At 48.9% G+C, this 17,279-nt stretch overlaps 1 protein-coding gene across 27 annotated transcripts in view; it reads left to right on the top strand.

The window, feature by feature from the left end:
- FOXP1 (forkhead box P1) overlaps positions 1-17,279 on the top strand; it is a 370,950-nt gene that overhangs the window by 239,096 nt on the left and 114,575 nt on the right. The window contains exon 1 of one of the 27 annotated variants that reach the window (XM_040568524.1): positions 9,651-9,778. The exons of the other annotated variants lie outside the window; for them this stretch is intronic. The gene's annotated coding sequence lies outside the window, so the exon portion shown is untranslated. Of the gene's footprint in view, positions 1-9,650; positions 9,779-17,279 lie in introns of those variants that run through there. 27 annotated transcript variants of the gene reach the window in all.

The following is a 17,279-nucleotide window of genomic DNA, read 5'->3' as shown; positions in this document are numbered from 1 at the left end:
GCTAACTTTTCGCAGCGGAAAGTTGTTAAATGCATTTTTATACAAGGGAGGGAGAAAAGAAAAATAAAAAAAAGGAGATTGTTAAATGTATGGAAATCCTTATTGGCTGAATTATATAACTGAATTCATTCAACATGCTCGGTGTATCTTGTTCTCCTTTCAGTATTGCCACTCTGTTCATCACCCCTTTTAGTGCTTTAGGCATATGGCATGCAGTACATCCAGGGAAGTGTCAACAATATGGCATATGTTATACATACTGATCTTGATACACCGTAGAAAATAATGGGCCTAACTTTAAAAGGCACGGTGCTAAGAATAGAGCGCGCTGCAACATGCAGACAGCGAATCCGCCATGAATGTCATGTTTGAAGACAAAAAGAGCTGCGTTTTTCGTTACTGCCGTGGCTCGGTCTGTAGTTCGGTGGTCCTGAAGCTTACAGCTAGGTCGGGCAGGTCGCTGCGGGCTGCGCCTTGGCCCACCCGGCTCGGGCACCGCCACCTCTGCGGGGCTCAGCTGCACCGAGCCAGCACCAGCAGCGTGCGCAGGTCGAGTCAAGGCCTCTTTCATCCCACATGTCAGCAGCGGTGTTGGCTTTGATGGGGACAGGGTCTGTGCCACCGATCTACCAATGTCTGTGGGACAGGGACGGGGACCCCGGGGTGGTGGTAGGGGTTTCTGGCAGTCGCCAGAGGGTCACGTCAGCTCGCCGCTCGGCTCCGTCTCAGCGCTGTAAATGAGCCTGCGCAAGCAGATTGTTATGCTTACATTAAAACCACGGTGGTGGAAACGAGTCTTTCCAAAGGCTCTTCCAGAGATCTGCCCAGTCGGCTCTGACGGCGAGATCAGGGCTCTCATCGGACTCGGAGCAGTAAAATGGGGGCGAAACGCTCCGTTTCTCGCTCCCAGATCCCCGACCCGTTCGGCTCCCTGTTTCGCAGTGACCCTGTCTCGCCCAGGAACGCTCCTTTCAAAAGTAGAAAAAAATGAAATTTATTAAAAAAAATTAAACATGAAGATTAAAATTTAAACCTGGAGATTGTTCTGGGGAGGCTCATCTTTTGCAATGTATGGCTGATGCCGTCGTGTCCGTGTGTGTCTCTGTCCATGTGTGCGCCCCTGTTGCTGTTTATTGTGCTGCTCTGGCCCGGCTCGGTAGCTGTAACATATGAAGCGCAGGGAAGCAGTGAGTGGAGGAAGAAATATCTTCTTTCTGACAAAGCACAAATATTTTTCCGTTATCTATGGCCGGTTTAGCCCTCGGTGATATTCGCAGAACTGCGCAGATCACCGCAAGGATAAAATAGAACAACAAAATATTTATTTTTAATCTTTGTTGAATGCTGAACGTTTTGTGCATGTTTATGAGGGTTAAACATTAATAGCAGATGTTGTTAATGAATAGAAGGCTAGAGCCAGCTTCTGAGACCTTTTAGTTAGTACATGAATTTTCTGGTTGATGACAATACTTGTAACATGCCTAATTACGAAGTAGTGTTCTAATCAAGCCTTGAATAACTGAAGAATTTCCCCTCCTCTTTTGCGGTTATTTCAGTGGCACACACGCAGATCGCTTCAGTGCTTATGCTTATTCTTAGTGATTTTTTCTTTTCTTAGAACATTCATTGAGGTTTTCCCCCAAAGAAGCACATTTATTTACGCCGCGTGTCGGCACAGGAGCGTGCACGCACACGGGGCTCTGCGGGCACGGCGCGGCTCCTCCGTGCCACCGGTGCCAGCCTCCCGAGTTGTTGTCCCAGTTTGTCACACTCCCAGGTGAAGTACGTGAAAGTGATTATAGGTAATAAATATCTTTTTTTTTTAAACTTATTGCAGAGGCAGTTTTTCCCCTGTTAATGAGGGTAATTTGACTTGGTTGAAGGATTGCAGTTCTTAAGAATTAATGCAGCAATCCAATTCAAAGATTTAAAGAGATCTAAGATTTTTCACAGGTCGTGTGCTAGTGAATGTGCTCCTATCACATAGCAGCTAATGGACTTGAACAACAGTCTGTCATTTACTGTTACCTCAGTGTATAGCAGCTTTGCCCTTGATAGCAAGTATACTTTCCCAGCAGTGCAGGTTATTTAGTAGTGCGGTATATTCGTACCACTTTCAGAGACAGGATCCTATTTCTAAAAGCCCTAATTACTGGAGAAAGCGAGGTTACTTGTCTGACTTTCTTAATTATGTGTTTGGATCCTAATCTGCACGATCTGAAGTATTTTATGCCTGGTAGCTGATTCCTCTTTATTTTTTTTGGATTCGTCTCTGTGTGTACACATACATAAAATAATTTCTGGATTGCATTTTCACTCTATCAATGCACAGAGATTAATTACAGAAATACAGAAGTGTTAGGTGCTGGTTTCCATAAGGCCCTGTTATTTTTAGGGATACGTTATTACCTTTTAACAGTGTTTTGTAATGACTTATTTGTAAATGCTCTTGGAAATGCTCTAATTTCTTGATCCTATTATGCTCCTGGATATTAAAAATCCTATTTTAAGGTAATTAGAAGGATTCTCTTCTATTTAAATGTGTGTTCTCTAGACAGTGTCACTCTATACTCTGCACACAAGAACCTTTGTTCCTTAATTAGAAAAAGGACTAGAGCTCATTAATTGTGGGTACAAAGTGATGTCTGCTCAAATGGAGAAGCAATAATACGGTTTAAATAATGATTGATCCTACATCTTACGTCTTAGGCGATTTCGTATCGATAGTGATAAATAAGCAACGTACAGTGCAGTTTCCTAAGCACTGCGTTAAGATTTTTGTTGAAAGATCTCTTTTTGCAAGGATAAACCTCTGTCGGGCACGATAAATAAAGGATGGATTGCACACGCACAGCGGCTGCCATTTAGAAAAGTCAGCATTTGTCAACAGTCGCACCACAGTGATAGCTGAGATGCTGGGATAACCCCACCCCATACTTCACAAAATGAAATAATTGTGGGAGCTGTGCAGTCAAAAGCAGTTTGGATCTTGGCCTTACAGAGCTTTGTTGTGATGAAAAGAATATTTTAATTACTGCTCGCAGACAGGATGAGTTATAAATGTTGGAGTGTTTCACAGGGTGTTATTTTGGAGGATGGAGACAGCGCACTTTGTTCTCTGAATTTCGCCGTCTCGCTCCCGCCCCCTTGGGAAGCGGAGGGCAGAACCCGCTTACCAGAAGGCTTCTTCTAATCGTGGGACGGCCGCAGAGCAGTGGTGGTGCCCTGTGTGCATCTTCAGCTCCCGGCAAATGCCATTTCCCAAAACCAGGAGCGAGCTGGTGCTGAGCATGGTGCACCCACTGCCCTCCCAGCGGGGTGAGATGGTGCCCAGCGGGCTTAGGGCCGGGCTCCCGGCCGTCTGCGGGATCTGCCTATGGGGCTGATGCCCCTCAGGATCCTCTTTCCATCTCAGCCGTGCCCCCACCTCGCCTCCAGGGCTCGAGGAAGGGAAAACCAATCCATTATTTCTAACCGTAATGAAAACCCGCATTAACAGGGCCAAGCGTTTCCTACAGGAAGGTTGGAAGATGGAGTCATTAGCCTTGTTTTTCCTGCTAATAGTTTCTCGAATCCAAATGGTGGGCGCTGGCACGGGGTGTATGTTTCACTCGGAGCGTATCGGCACTGAAAGCACCCCATAAAATGGGGGCTCCCGTGGTAACCCATGCTGCATTCCTCTTGGTGAGAAAGAAAAATAGTTTTTAAAAGATAAAAAACCTGTTCTTCAATTGACTATGCAAAAATCTTATTGCAGTATTTATTCCAAACCTGCACACATAATGTTCAGTCAAGGAGAAAACAGCAAAAAACAGTTGTTGATGGACTTAGCAGAGAACTGGATTAAATAAGCATTAGTCTACTGAAGCTGATTACAGGAATATGAAAATGCAGTATCTTAATGGTACATATTTTCATGTGGCAGCTCAGTTGCCTTTCATTTTGCAGCTAATATGTCTATTCTTATGAGTCATTTACTTCTTTAATTACCTTTTGCAGGCAAGGCACCATGGTATATTAATGTGAATGATTTTTACTGCCAGTTTATCATACAATGCCCCAGAAGTTGAAAGGCGTAATTGACTTGGAAGAGCAGCTCATGAAGGAAACAATATTTAGTTGACAGTTTTCCTTGTACTCTCTGTTGACGTTTATGAGTTTACACTATGCTAAAGGAGTAATAAACACAATTTTCTTTCAATAACAGGAAAGAGTAGCTTTTAAAATACATTTGTGGAAAACAGATTTGTTCGTTTCTTGAATAATATAAAATAATGTAATTCCGGTGATGAGATGTATATAAGATTGTCAATTGAATTAAACCTTGGAAGGTGCATTTATAACCAGCCTTAGAGCGTTAAAAGATATTAGGGTGCATATGAATCGAATCAATTTAATGAATATTTAAATTATACACAGATTTGGATAAATCGCATTCAGATCTGCATGTTAGATTATTCAGCGGCCTGCTCTCGCCTTCGAGTGCGAAAGTTGCAAGTGGAAATTCGAGGGAAAGACTCTCTGTTCCTGGAGGTGGAGGGACACTCGCCAGAAAGCTCCCGACGAGCCCTGCCAGGGGATCTTTGCGGTAACTTTCCCCAACTTTCCTGACGCCACGGGCTCGAGGAAGGTTTAAAATGCAGCCTTGCCATCCGTCAAAGTCCATTTTCTTCTGGAATGCTACTTTTATTGAATTGACCTTGTCAAATCGCGGGTGCTTTTTTCAGGCATCCCCGGGCTCACGCGCAGGTATGATTAATCATCCCATCCTGCTTTAATTAATTTAAAGGCGCACATGCCCACGGCGGCCGCCTGGCCAGGCGGGCGCTCCGCCGCGCGGCTCGCAGAGAGTTAAACTTTTCACAGTTTTCGGCGATTGTTTGCAGTGCAGCCCTGTGCAACATAATGAAAGTTTTCGAGCCATCTGTTGTTAAGCTGGCGGTGAGCAAGGCCAGTATATCCAAACAAAGTGCTGGCCTGCTGTAAACTGAACCTGTCAGTTTAGCATAGCTGCGCTGACCTCCCCAGCGCGCGGGGCAGCGCGCCGTACCAGGCACTGGCTGTGTGCTCGGCTTCCACGGGAACTGCTCGGGGGGACCGTGTTTACTTTTTCCACTTAGTGTTCCTCCCACAGGCTTGAACTAGTTTATACTAAATCTTTAAATTGACACTGTTTTCTCAATTTGGAACTTTTTTTTTTTCCCCAAAAAAAAAACCCTATTGAAAACCCACAGTTGCTGGGGTTGGAGCTTTTCGGAGACGGGCTGGGGGCGCGACAACTTTGCGGGTCCGTGTGCTCCTGTGAGGTTGTCTCTCCATAGAAAGAGGCATGTTCACAAGTATCCCGGCTTGCTTCCTAGCTCCCGTTGTTCCCTTTGTTCTGTATTATTTAAGATTGGGTATTCATTTGCTCCTGAGCATTGGGGATAGCAGGCAAGGTGGAGCACAGCAAGCAGCGCCCGTCGCCTTGCTGCGCACCGCGCTTGTGTCCAGAAGTGTCTCCAACAGCCTCCCGCCTTCTCCGGTTTGCTTTTACTCAGCTGGGTAGTAGAGAACTTGCAACTTGCCAAGCAAAATTGCAAAGATCAAGGTGGAAATGTCCCCTGCTTGCAGGGATGTGGGCTTGGTCCTTGTTTTCCTTTCTTGTTTGTACCCAGTACGCACTGGGTTGGCCTCCATACGCCTGTGCTCTTCCCATCCCTGTTCCTCAAATTTTCTTCCCTTTTTTCTTCCTACAGAAATGCTAGTTTATTCATTTCTATTTCTCTGAGCGATGATACATGTCATTTCCCTGCTAATACCCATCCAATGTAAGCAGTTTTAACCGTTTTTTAGGGCTGGCAACAAAACGCAAAGCGCCTGTGCCAGGAAAGTGAGTATTACCTGTTCTCAGTGTTTGTTTTTTGGCCTAGACCAACAGTAAATACCTTTATGCTATTGCTTCTGCCAAAATCCCTTTTTCTACTTTGTTTTCTGCACTTCTGCAATACCTGCTCACCAGCCTTTGGCTGGTTTCAAGTGTGCTTTACTTACCTCATGGTTCTTGGAAAGCAAGCCTAATTCCCAGTGACCCCAGTGCTTCAGTTCTCAGCCAGGAGGAATTTTGCCCGAGGAAGAGCTGCACAACTGGTGCCGTGCCTGAAACCCAACGGCGCCTTTGCAGAAGCGTACGGCAGCCAGTCTGCTCCATCACGGCATGCAGTGAGTGTCCTGGGAGCCGTGGAAAAGCAGTCAGGGACATCAGAAACAGGCCTGGCCCTTCCAGGAGGTGCCAATGGGGCTCCTGCGGGTGCCAGGCCAGGGGCTGCAGCAGGGACGCGCTCAGGGCTCAGCCCCTGCCGGGGGCTTTCAGGGCGAGGGGAGTTCGACAGTGGTGAAAAACACTCAATTTTAAATTAAAATGACAGCACTTAGTAGGAAACCCCATCCAGCTCTAATCTGTTTGTAAGGTGACTGACACATAAAGTGCTTTTTGTTTTAAGGTAGAAGAAAATGCATTCAGGATAGAGTTTCTGGTATAAATGTCAGGTGCAACGCAGTGCGTGCTCACTCAAAAAGTCAAGCAGATAACCTTGGCATTTGGGGACATTGCCTTGTATAAAATGAAATTGTATTTTGTTTTTAAAAAGGAGGACTACATTAAGAGGTCACCTATTAGCTGTGTTTTTGCTAGCTGTCTGAAACTCAGCTCTACTGTCTATTAAACTCAAACCACTATGTAAACATTCCTGTGTTGTTCCTGGTCTCTACAATGGCCAAGGGGATCGGGTTTCACCTGCCTGCACATCTTCAAGCAATTAAAGCAATTAGCTTGAAGCCATTTCACATTCAAGGTCTACTGTGACATTCAAGTCCAGAAGAAGTCTAGGGGAAAAGAAAAAAGAAGGCTATGGAAGGGCCACTGTGCAGCACGCCAAACAAATAATCTGCCAGGGGTTTGGGAGTCGCAGCCACTTCCAAATGCCGTGGTGAGGCTTTGCAGCGGGCATGCGGAGCTGCTGCTGCAAAAGAAGAAAGATAAAGGCAAAGCACCTAATGATCCTTTAAATCATACCCAAGTTTTGCCTGTTTTGCACTGGGGAGGGAGGGGGAAAAGTGAGGTGGAAGGAGAGAGGAACAGCAAGACGATTTTGAGCGGTGTTTGTGTGAAATAATACGGTGTCGGTCTTATTTACCAACATTTCTCCTGGCATAGAGATCATATTTTTCTTCTAATTTACGTGGGGATTTATATTTGGTGTTTACATTGTACAACTGCACTCATCATGGCTAATGGATCAGTTACAATGACATTCGGCGTGGAGTTTAGCGATTCCAGCAGTAAGTCTTGAAAGCTGCTATTTTTTAAAAGGTTGGAGCAGATTAGTGGTGACCTTAAAAGATTAAACTAGTACAGTTTAAAGATAAATAATCAGCCTTTAGCACATTAGATAGCTACATAAGCATGACAGAAGGTGACTTTCTTACAACACTTTCAGAATCCAGGAAGCATTTTTACATTTGTAACTTGACTGGGCAAGGAACCGTGTTTTGCAGAAAGCAAGACGTAAACTGATTACACCACTTCAAATTGCTTAATACAGTTTTAAATCCACAGTTTTCCTGTTGGTTTTATTATGCAGAAGAGGCTAATTTTAAAAGCTCTGCCTGCTGCAAAAGAAGATCTTGCTTTGCTGTCCCGGAGGGTGTTCTTAATCAGAAATAACCGCAGGCTAAATTATAATGTGGAATCCTGCTGCCCTTTAACCTAACACTGCTGCTCGTTCGGTGTTTGTTAACAAACAGCTCTAAGTACAAAATTATTTGAGAATTACTTTTTCATTATATTTGCTGACTTCAATTAGAATAAGAAGCTTATTTGGGGAAGAAGAATTAAAAATGTATGGGTTTCTACAGAAACTTTCAGCGATTGTTTCCCGGCAAGAGTTGCGTTCGGTGCGGAGCTGCCGGCTCTGTGGCACACATAATTCGATGTAAATAAAATCACCTCCTGGACTTCTATCTCTGCACCGGCGGCAGAGGCAGGGCTCAGGAGCATCCCAGGACCCAGCCCGCTGCAGCAGGCACACGTAGGAGCTAAAATCATGAGAGAGGCGAAGGCCGGGGCGGCCCTCGTGCCAGGGCGTTAATTCCCATGTGTCCTAACGAGGACGCCCCGCTTCCCAACCCCTGTGGTGTTCTGGAGGGCCGGGCTATAGCCTCAAGAGGCACAGCATCCTATTTTTATTTCCCTTTGAGTAAGGTGCGATTGAAACGTACGCTTGGCAAATTAATCGGTGAGTTTAAGGTAAGGAGTGCCGAGCTGGTGGGGGCGGCCCAAACCCTCCTCTGTCGTTCCCCTCAAGTGTCTGTGCCAGAGCGGGAGCACTGTGGTACTCGGGGAGGAGGTGATGCCTCTGCAAAGCAGGTCTTTCCTCTTTTTTTTTTTTTTTCCTGGCTTAGTCTTCTGTTTCTGTGATCTGCCTTTTGAACTGTTTTTGTGGCTGATCAGTTCCACCTAATATGTCTCTTGATTTCTGCTATTGTAATACTCAGACGACATGCTGTTCTCTTCATTTTTATAAGCTTTAGATGCTCCTGCCTGTCATACTCTGGCGGTTTATCTTCAGCGTCTGGATTTGCTTTCAGACTTGCATGTCTATCAAGCTGCTGTTGCTTTGAATGTGAGATCAAAAGAAGATGAATTCCAGTAAAAAATTTCCTTGTATGAAGAAAAGATTGGGGGCCTATGTAAACATCCCACTGACAGCTCCCAATGAGTTATTTTAGCAGAGCATTAGCACCCAGAATGACAGACAGTCCAAGACTACACGCTAAATAACAAATCAGTCCCTTCAGCGGCAGCAGCGCGCTGCCACAACAGCGATACATTTTCTAAAGGAATCCTCTTCCTCGTTTTTATTGAATATGGCTGTTCGGCTGCTCAGCCCTTCGCGAGCTGCCTCCGAGTGCCAGCCCCAGTTTACTTTTCTTGACAATATCTGTGTCGTGTCACCGATATGACAGAAGACAGGGCTTTGATAGCGGGGTGGGGAGACGGTTAGTTAGTCGGCTCGAGTTAAATAGCTGGTTTGTTTTGGGGAGGGGAAGGAGCCTCTGCAGAAGGGAAAGCATCTGCCTGAATACCAAGCGCGCGCTCGCTGAGATGCTGGACGCGAGTCCCGCGCCCGAGACAAGTTGCATTTTCGGGCGGTTGTTTATATTTCACTTCACGCAGTTAGAAAAAAAAAGTAGCTCTGAAGCCTGGCCAGCCTCACAGGGAGGTTTTAAGGGAAAGTCGGGGCGCTGCGGAGGGCAGGGAAGTGGAGCTCAGCCGAAACTGTGTGCAGATAGGACTTTGCCTCGATGCAGAAGCGAGGTGTGCGTTTTGCTGCCGTTCCCCTGGCCGGGGACGTAATTAGTTCTGCATGTTTCTGCTGAAGGACAGGGGGTTTAATAACGCAGGGTCGCTCCGTTTCGGCGCGCTGCGTTAAAACCAACTCCACGTTTACCTGCCAGCTCCCACCCGATCCCTCAACTTCGCAGGCGAAGAATTAGCCCAGGAATTCTTGCGGTTTCTTTGTCGTTTAATAAAAGCAGACGTCGCTACTGTGGAGGCAAAGCCTCCCGCGGCTGCCTGCGAAGGGCAGTGCTCCAGCGCCTTCTCCCTCCAGCCTGCGCTCCGGCTGCACGGCACTTCCTGTTTATTCAAACATCTTTTTACCATTCTTCAGCCCCCGCTTCACAGAAACAGCCAGAACACATCTCCAGCGAGAGGACGGAAATCTAAAGGCAGACAGTAAGAGCTTACTCTGTTAAACTCTTCATTCGCTCTGCGAGCGGGCGGAGGGAAGGAGCGTGCAGCCAGGGCTCAACTTTTAACTCGCTGCCTTCCCCGGGGCAGGCTGCTCGGCGAGGGGAACGCCGAGGTTTCAAGCAAGAGCCGCTGCTTCAGGTTGTTTACTGCGGCGTTGACAAAAAGGGTGGGTTTTTGGCACGGGTTTGGAGAGCCCTGGCTAGCACCGACTCCCCTGGCAGGGCACGGTCGCCTTCAGCCGTCTCTGGAGCGCGAGCGGCCGTGGGTCACCGTCCCCTCCGGGCGCCGTGGCTTCGCCTCGCGTTTGCACAAGTGGCAAGCAAAAAAAAAAAGAAAGAAAAAAAAAAGTCAACGTGGCTGTTGTTCTGGGGAGGAAGAGAGAGGTGTGAGCCTGCAGAGTCTCGTTTTGTTTTCCTCAAATTGTTTGCATCGTGACTCTGGCACCGCTTTGCGAAGCAGCCTCGCTAATATTTGTACCAATTTCATGCTAATAAAAATCAGGCTGCTGAAACAAGCATGGCTATTATCTCATTCATATTACTATTGTTTAGACCTGTGCTACTACAAAAGGAAAGGCAAGGCATGCTCACGCCGGGGAATGGTTGTTAACTTCTCGTGTGAGGGATTTTCGCTGCAGCTTTTCAGTGTTAGTGCCTGGTGCGTGAGTGGTCTTCAGGGCCGGTCTGAAGGTAGCCCAGATCCTCTGGGTAACTAACCCACGTTGCGACACGTAGGCTTGGTTGTTTTCCTCTCTGTTCAGGCGACTTAAAAAACTACTTGATCCTTCATGGCTGTCTCTTCCCCCCTCCAAAGTCCACCAAAATAGCAGGTAACTTTTTCTGCGAGCCTTCGTGGCACTCGTGTCCTGCGAAACAGGAGAGGGAGAGGAAAGTGTGCTGCCTGCCCCATGGAGAAACCCATCCTCCTCGAGGCTTTTCCTGCCTCTCCGAGATCCAAATACACTTTAAAACGTTAAACTGTAAAACCCCATCTTCCTAGAAAAGAGAGCAAGGGAGAGAGAAATCAAGCTGTGTGCTCAGCCAAACCGCAAGTACAACAAACATATTTTTAAAATATATTGCTAGTCTGGCTTTTTAATGTTCAGAAGTTGTTCTACTTTGCAGAAAAAAAATGGTGTTTGCAACTGCCTTAAGGACAATTTGTTTAACAGTAGGAGTAATTGCATGGGGAAAATGGAAAGAGTGACTGAAGTTATTTACTCAGATGTTAGTGTAGGTGTGGGGCAGAAAACTCACTGTGGGAACAGTGGGCTGCTTTTCTTGGTATCTTAGTCTATTTGATGACCATCAAATTTCCCAGCTCAGTGGTTTTGTTTTTTCTGGATGGCATGTTTGATTATTTATCAGAAGGGAAAGGGAGTAGCTGAAGCAAATAAACATGTGACCAAGCTGTGTTTTGTTTTCCACTCAGAAGGCCGTGCCCTTTAACAGATACACAGAAAATAATAAACGTATTGTTTTATGATAAAAGGAAATTATGTGTGTCATTTTCTTTAGCAAGGCCATTAACCCCTTGTGCTCGGTGGTCTCCACCTTCTGGAAGCTTATTAGGTTTGCAGCTGGGAATTAAATGCACTTAAAAACCCCTCTTGTGTGGAATGTTTCCATGGATTACTGCCTCAGCCCTCTGGATTTGCTGGATTTATTACGTAGCTGTTTCTGCCTCAGCATATCCACAGACCTCTCCCAAGTCGTACTTGGGTACGACTGCCGAAATGAGAGGCTCTTTGCATTTCTCAAAGGGTGCAGGCTTCTGGGGGGATACTGGGTGCTGCTGGGATCTTTTTTCCTCCACTGTTAGTGTCCGTGCGGCGTGAGGAGTCGCAGCTGGATGTAGCCCGTTAGAGACAGTGTCATTTCATTTGGTTCTTCGTTAAATGCCAGGTGTGTAGCACGTTGTGTGTAGTGTTTCCCTTGTAATACCAGCCCAGGACAATGCTCATTATCTTCCCTGGAAAAAAAAACCCATAAACTAAATCACTGTCAGGAAGTAAAATACAGGTTTGCCTCATCTCTGGGAAGCATGTTGCATGCTTTAGCTGCTTTTACAGGATTAAACGAAACAAGTTAAGACTGTCATGCACATGAAAGGAAACCGAGATGTGGTTTGTTTCACATTGTGCAGGTAGGTATAAATTTAATAGCCCGACTTGCTTTCAAACCCTCTCTTTGTCTCTCCGAATCGCATGTCAGCTCCAGCGCGGTTACGAGCGCCGCGCTCTGCGCTAGCGCCTGCCTGCCGCTGTCCGCAGGTGCGGCGTCGGGAGGAAGGCTCATCCTCCTCCTCGGGGACGCAGGGGCCCTCCGCAGAGCCACTTGAGATCAGGGAAAGAAGATTTGCCTGACATCTCGAAGCCTCTGACATCCGCGCGCATCCCCGGTTGGTCCGGGGAGGACGAGGCTGCGCTCGGTGGGGAGCAGCCGGGTGCCAGAGGCTGGAGCCGTGGGCGTCGTGTGGAGGGAGGAGAAAATGGCAGTCGGGACGCGGGGAGAGGAAGGGCCAGCAAAATACGGACCTGAAACCGAAACGTGATGCACAGAAGAAAGAGGAAATAGGCGGCTGGGGGCCAGGTGACGCAGGCGGGGGCCGGGCCTGGAGGGCATCGCCAGCTGCCTCGTGCCCCAGAGGCTGCCCCTGGGGACCAGGACGGGGCTGCGGCCCCCAGTGGCTGGGGCGTGGGGCTGCTGGGGGGCTTGGGGGACTTTGCACCTCACCGTGCCCCAGCCCTGGATGTTGTCCTCGGGCAGAAAGTGGTGCGGGGAGCTGCAGCACCTGTCCACCGGGGAAGGCTTCCTCCTAACCCGCAGCCATTAAAGGTCGGCTCGCGCCCTGAAGCATCAACGTCTGTACCCTGATTTGTATCTTTATCTTCCAAAGGTAGCTGTAAACGCTCTCGTTACTATCTGGGCAAGTGTCTAATCCTCTCCTTGCATCCTCCCCGTGCTCTTGGCACTGCTGCTATCTGGTGACAGTAAGTTCCAGCGGGTAATTACGAGTTGTGTGGTAAGAAAGGAAAAAAAAATCCCTTTATCTGCTCTAATTTTTTGTTGTTGTTGTTGCTTCCTGACTTCGTTGAATGTCCCCTTTCTCGTGCGTTATGAGAAATGGCAAATAGCACCAGATGTACCTTCTCAGGCCGAGTCACAGTTTGTGTACTTTTATCATCTCCCCTCTTACTCATCTCTCGCTGAACTAAACACTCCCACCCTTATCAATCTCGCTCCGTATCTGCCGAGGCCTCTAATCATTTTTGTCGCCTCTGTCTGAGCCTCGCCTATTTTTGCTTTAACAGAGCCTTTTAAAATAAGGCGTTTAGGAGCTATTCTGGGTTCGGCTGTGCCGTAGACGCGACGTACCGAGATGGGATCTGCAGCACCAGTTGCCGTATTTCGGGCTGTCCCAACGTTTTGCTCCCTTCCTTCACCCGACGGCGAGCACACGGCGGTGCGTGGTGAGAAGTCGCAGTCACGGGCTTCGTTCCGTGGGCCTGCAAACGTGGGTTTGTGTATACAGTGCTTTGGAAAACAAGCTTAAAATATGTTCCCTCTTTTGTTGACCACACAGGGAAGCGTTCAGGCAGCTGTATGCCATGTACTATTTATGTCGTAGCTACAAAAAGGCGCTCTTCCTCCTCCCCCCCACCTTACCCCTCTTTTCTCTTCTCCATTAAAAAATCTGAGAACTTCCCGTGCTTTTGACATCCAAGAAAAACGCTGCTCAGCAGTGAATAGTCCTCCAAATATTCAAAGGTCTGGTTCGCTTTTGGATAAACACAGTAGTTCAGAATCTGATCCCGAGCCTACAGAAATGAGCTGGAAATCCCATAAGATTTTTTTCATCACTCAGACATAGTTCAGTTCTGGTTCAGTTTGCGCTGGGAGCCAAGATTTGTATCCTTTCTCATTTTACCAGGATGTGTTGGCCCATCCCTCCGTTCTCGCTGGTACAGACCGCTACATGCTGTGAATCTTGACATGCCAAAATAAAGAGAGCCATTTTTAATGTTTGGGAACTTTTTGCCAGATGCTTTTTAAATGGCTTTGATGAGAGTTGACTGTGACTCTTTTAAAGAGGAGGCAGAAGGTGCTTTTACAGCGCAGCCGCCTGAGGATTTCATTTGTGCCTCGAGAATGGGATTTTTGTAGCCTTTGTTGCTGCCGTGGCCGGTTCGAGGTTCCCAGGTTTCGGGCGTTCGCTGAATTTGACCTTTTCTTCTACTGTCCCTCGCGGTCTGCTCCCTTCCTCCCCGCTTGCGTCTCGTGGTATTTCAAGAAAATAGCTCGGCCACCTTTCCCCCCAGGTTGGTGGAATTCATGAATAAATTACCAAATTAAAATCAGATGTTTTGGAGACGGAGCCGTGCTGTCCCCCTGGGTGGGGCTGGTCCCCGCAGCTGAGCTCAGCCCCACCAGCCGTGGGGACAGGGACAGGGACGGGGCAGGAGCACCCGGTCTGCTCGTCCTCCTGCCGGCTGAAGTAACCTCAGCACCCATGGGGATGGCGCTTAGCGGCACCGGGGCACAGGCAGCTCCATCAGGAGGCGTGGAAGAAAGGGTTTCTGTTTCCAGTGCCTTTTTCTGGAGGGGATCTCCTCCACTGATAGCCAGGATCTATTCCAGAGGAAGGAAACTGAGCCTGCTGGAAGAAAAATAAAGCCTCATCTTCTTTCCTTATGACTGAACTATTCTAGGAGATGCTTCAGCACGAGGCACGCTGCCAGCTCCCTTGCTCCGAGCCTGCCCCCCGTCACTTCAGGGACAGGATGTGAGTCGGGGCTTGTACATGTGGTCCTCCAGGTCCCTTCTCTTTTCCCAGCATGGGAATCACCCCTTAGTCACTTGGCCGAGTCTGCTGCGGCTAAGCAAAGCCTCTGGGGCCAGCCGAGCGTTTGGCTCGAGGGCAGGCTCGCCGTGGAAGCTCTCCGGGTCGAGGAGCTGGCTGGTAGCCCCTTGGGAGCCAGCCCCGCGAGGCACGGGGTGCAGGCAGAAGGCAGCACCCCCCTGCCTCGCTGCACCCCCCTGCTGCACCTGCGCCTGCTCTTGGCCTTGGCTCCTTTGGGTGCTTGGAGCAGAGGTCAGGGTGACGGGGACAGGGAGGCAGCACCGAGCAGCTCCTTTCCCAGCCCTGGAGGAAGATGAAAGGGCTGGGTACGAATCTTGGAGGGAACAAGTGCTGCAAGAACATCTGCTTCTCCTTTTTGCATCTTCTACATTTCAGTCCTCCTCTTCATTTTGGTTCCTTTCCTATCCTCTCTAGTTGGTTCTTCTCACCTCCCCCTGTTCTGTTCCTCCCAGAGGAACAGCACTACCCACTGCTGTCGCTTTGCGCTAGGTTTTTTTTTGTGTTTTTTTTTTTTCTTTCCCCTTTTTGCATACTGCTCCGCTCCTCGCCGCTTTCCACACGTCGTTCGGCTCCTCAGCCTGTCGGAGGAGAGCTGCAGCAGGGCTCCCCTCCAACGTGTAAGTTCCCTCTGCGTGTCTGCCTCCTACCACCGCTCCTCTACATCTGCTGCTCCAGGAGAGGAGGGTGGCGCGGAGAGGAGCTGGAGGGGAGGCAGGAGGGGGAGAGACACGAGGCAGCTCCGCGCCTCGGCTGCATCCGGGCGTCACAGCCTGGGAGCTGCAGCTCGCTGCTCCGCGCGGAGCAGCTGTGGAGTGGAGCGGGGTGTGAGGACAGATGGGAGCTGAGAAAGAAGAGAAATTGCTGGCTGAGTCTAAATCCCCCCTCGTCCCACACGGGAGAAACAAAGGTACTTGTCTCGCGAGGCTAAATGGGAGCGAGGAGCCCTTCTGCCAGGCGGGCCGTGCCTCCGCTGCGGGAGGCCGCTGGCTGCCGGCCCTTCGTGCCTGAAGCCCCCGCGAAACTCGGGGAAAAAGAACTGGAAAGGGGGCAGCGTGCCTGGTGCCACGAGGCTGTGTTTCTGAGACGGGCTGGGGGAAGCTGAGCAGGGACCTGACTGCGCCAGGATGCGGCCAGGGCTTGGTTATTCCTTGGAGGTCAATACGGAGCGCCTCGCTTAGGCAGCCTGGGGTGGGGTACGTTTTTTCCAAGGGTAGTTTCTGCCCGTAAAATACCTTCCGTCTCATCTCTCTCTGCTTGTTGTGTTATTCTGGTTTTTAATGCCCATAATTGAAACAATGATGAAGTTGGCTGTGCAGATGTACTGCCTGGACACTTCGGATGGCTGTGTGACCGTCTGATTCCTGGGAACGCTTCCTTCCGCCTGCCTCAAGTTGCTTTCCCCATGGGCAGCTTTGTCCACCTGGAAAGGCCCCAAACCCTTAGGAATCTGGAAAAGCACTTGGGATTTCCTTGGTGCTCTTCTCGCAACTTCTGAGCACGCGGTTCTGCGTTCTGGTGGCAGCTGAGCGCTGCAAACTGCTCTGGGAACCCGTGGGGCACGGGTCGGGCAGGGCAGCATTTCTGCTGCGTGCCATGTCTTCTGCTGGGTCCTGTGTCTTCCGCTGTACACCTGTGTCTTCTGCAGAGTCCCATGTCTTCTGCTCGTCTTCCCACAACCACCAACATGCACCTCTCCACTCTTCCCCGTGTTGGCTGTTCCGGTGCTCCCAGGTGGGATGAAGCTCCGGTGCAGAAACCAGCTTCTCCTCGCGTTGCAGGCAGGCCGTAGCGGCTGCAAGTCTTCGTATTTCATTAGCAGCTGATTGATATTAATATCGGCTCCAGCAGATGGAAAGGGAGGGGCTTGAGCTCTTTCTCCTCAATAGAAGTAGGCTGATGGAAAAACAGTTTGAGACTCACCGCCTTATTACACTGGCTCCAGCGGTGGAACAAGTTAGCAAGAGGCTCCATAGGACTGGATCTCGTTACTGTTTTCCTTATGTACTACTACCGTAAGCAAGTATATGGCATTTAAGCAGCATCTCTATTTTTAAAGTGCTACCCTCTTTTTCCAGTGTGTTTCTCTTTCCCAGCCCCCAGCCCCCAGTCAGGAGTTCCTGGTCATTTGAAGGCAGAGGCAGTGCTGCATTTTCCCCCTTGGAGCAGAACTCGCCTTAAGAGGATGGTGAAATTGAAAGATTGAATTGCTTGCGTGAAAATGTCAAATTACACCAGTAACTTCAGTGATAACAGTGCCGGATGTTCTGGGCAAACAACAGCTGGGCAAACAAGTCGCGTTCTGTCTATCTTGCAATAAAATTGTCTTGGTCATCTCAGACGTATCACTTTTTTTTTTTCTTCTCTCTTTTTTTTTTTCCTGGTGCTTCTGTAGTTGGGAAACAGCGAGCGGCTGCTCCTTCCCTGAGCGTAGGGAGAGAGGGCTCAGAGGGGCTTCCCCCTCGGTGCTGCTGTGTCTCAGCTCCGGGGGCTGCAGCATCTTGGGGTGAAAGAAGCTGGATTCGTTGCATGGGGAACTTGGTGTCAGCATTTTTCCTGGGTTAGGTGGCACCCCATGTTTGCTCCCGAACACCATTCCAAGTTTGCATAACGTCTCAAAAAT

The sequence above is a fragment of the Cygnus olor genome, chromosome 10 (assembly GCF_009769625.2).
Source record: "Cygnus olor isolate bCygOlo1 chromosome 10, bCygOlo1.pri.v2, whole genome shotgun sequence".
Lineage (NCBI taxonomy): Eukaryota > Metazoa > Chordata > Aves > Anseriformes > Anatidae > Cygnus > Cygnus olor.
This window is presented reverse-complemented; position numbering and strand designations above follow the sequence as displayed.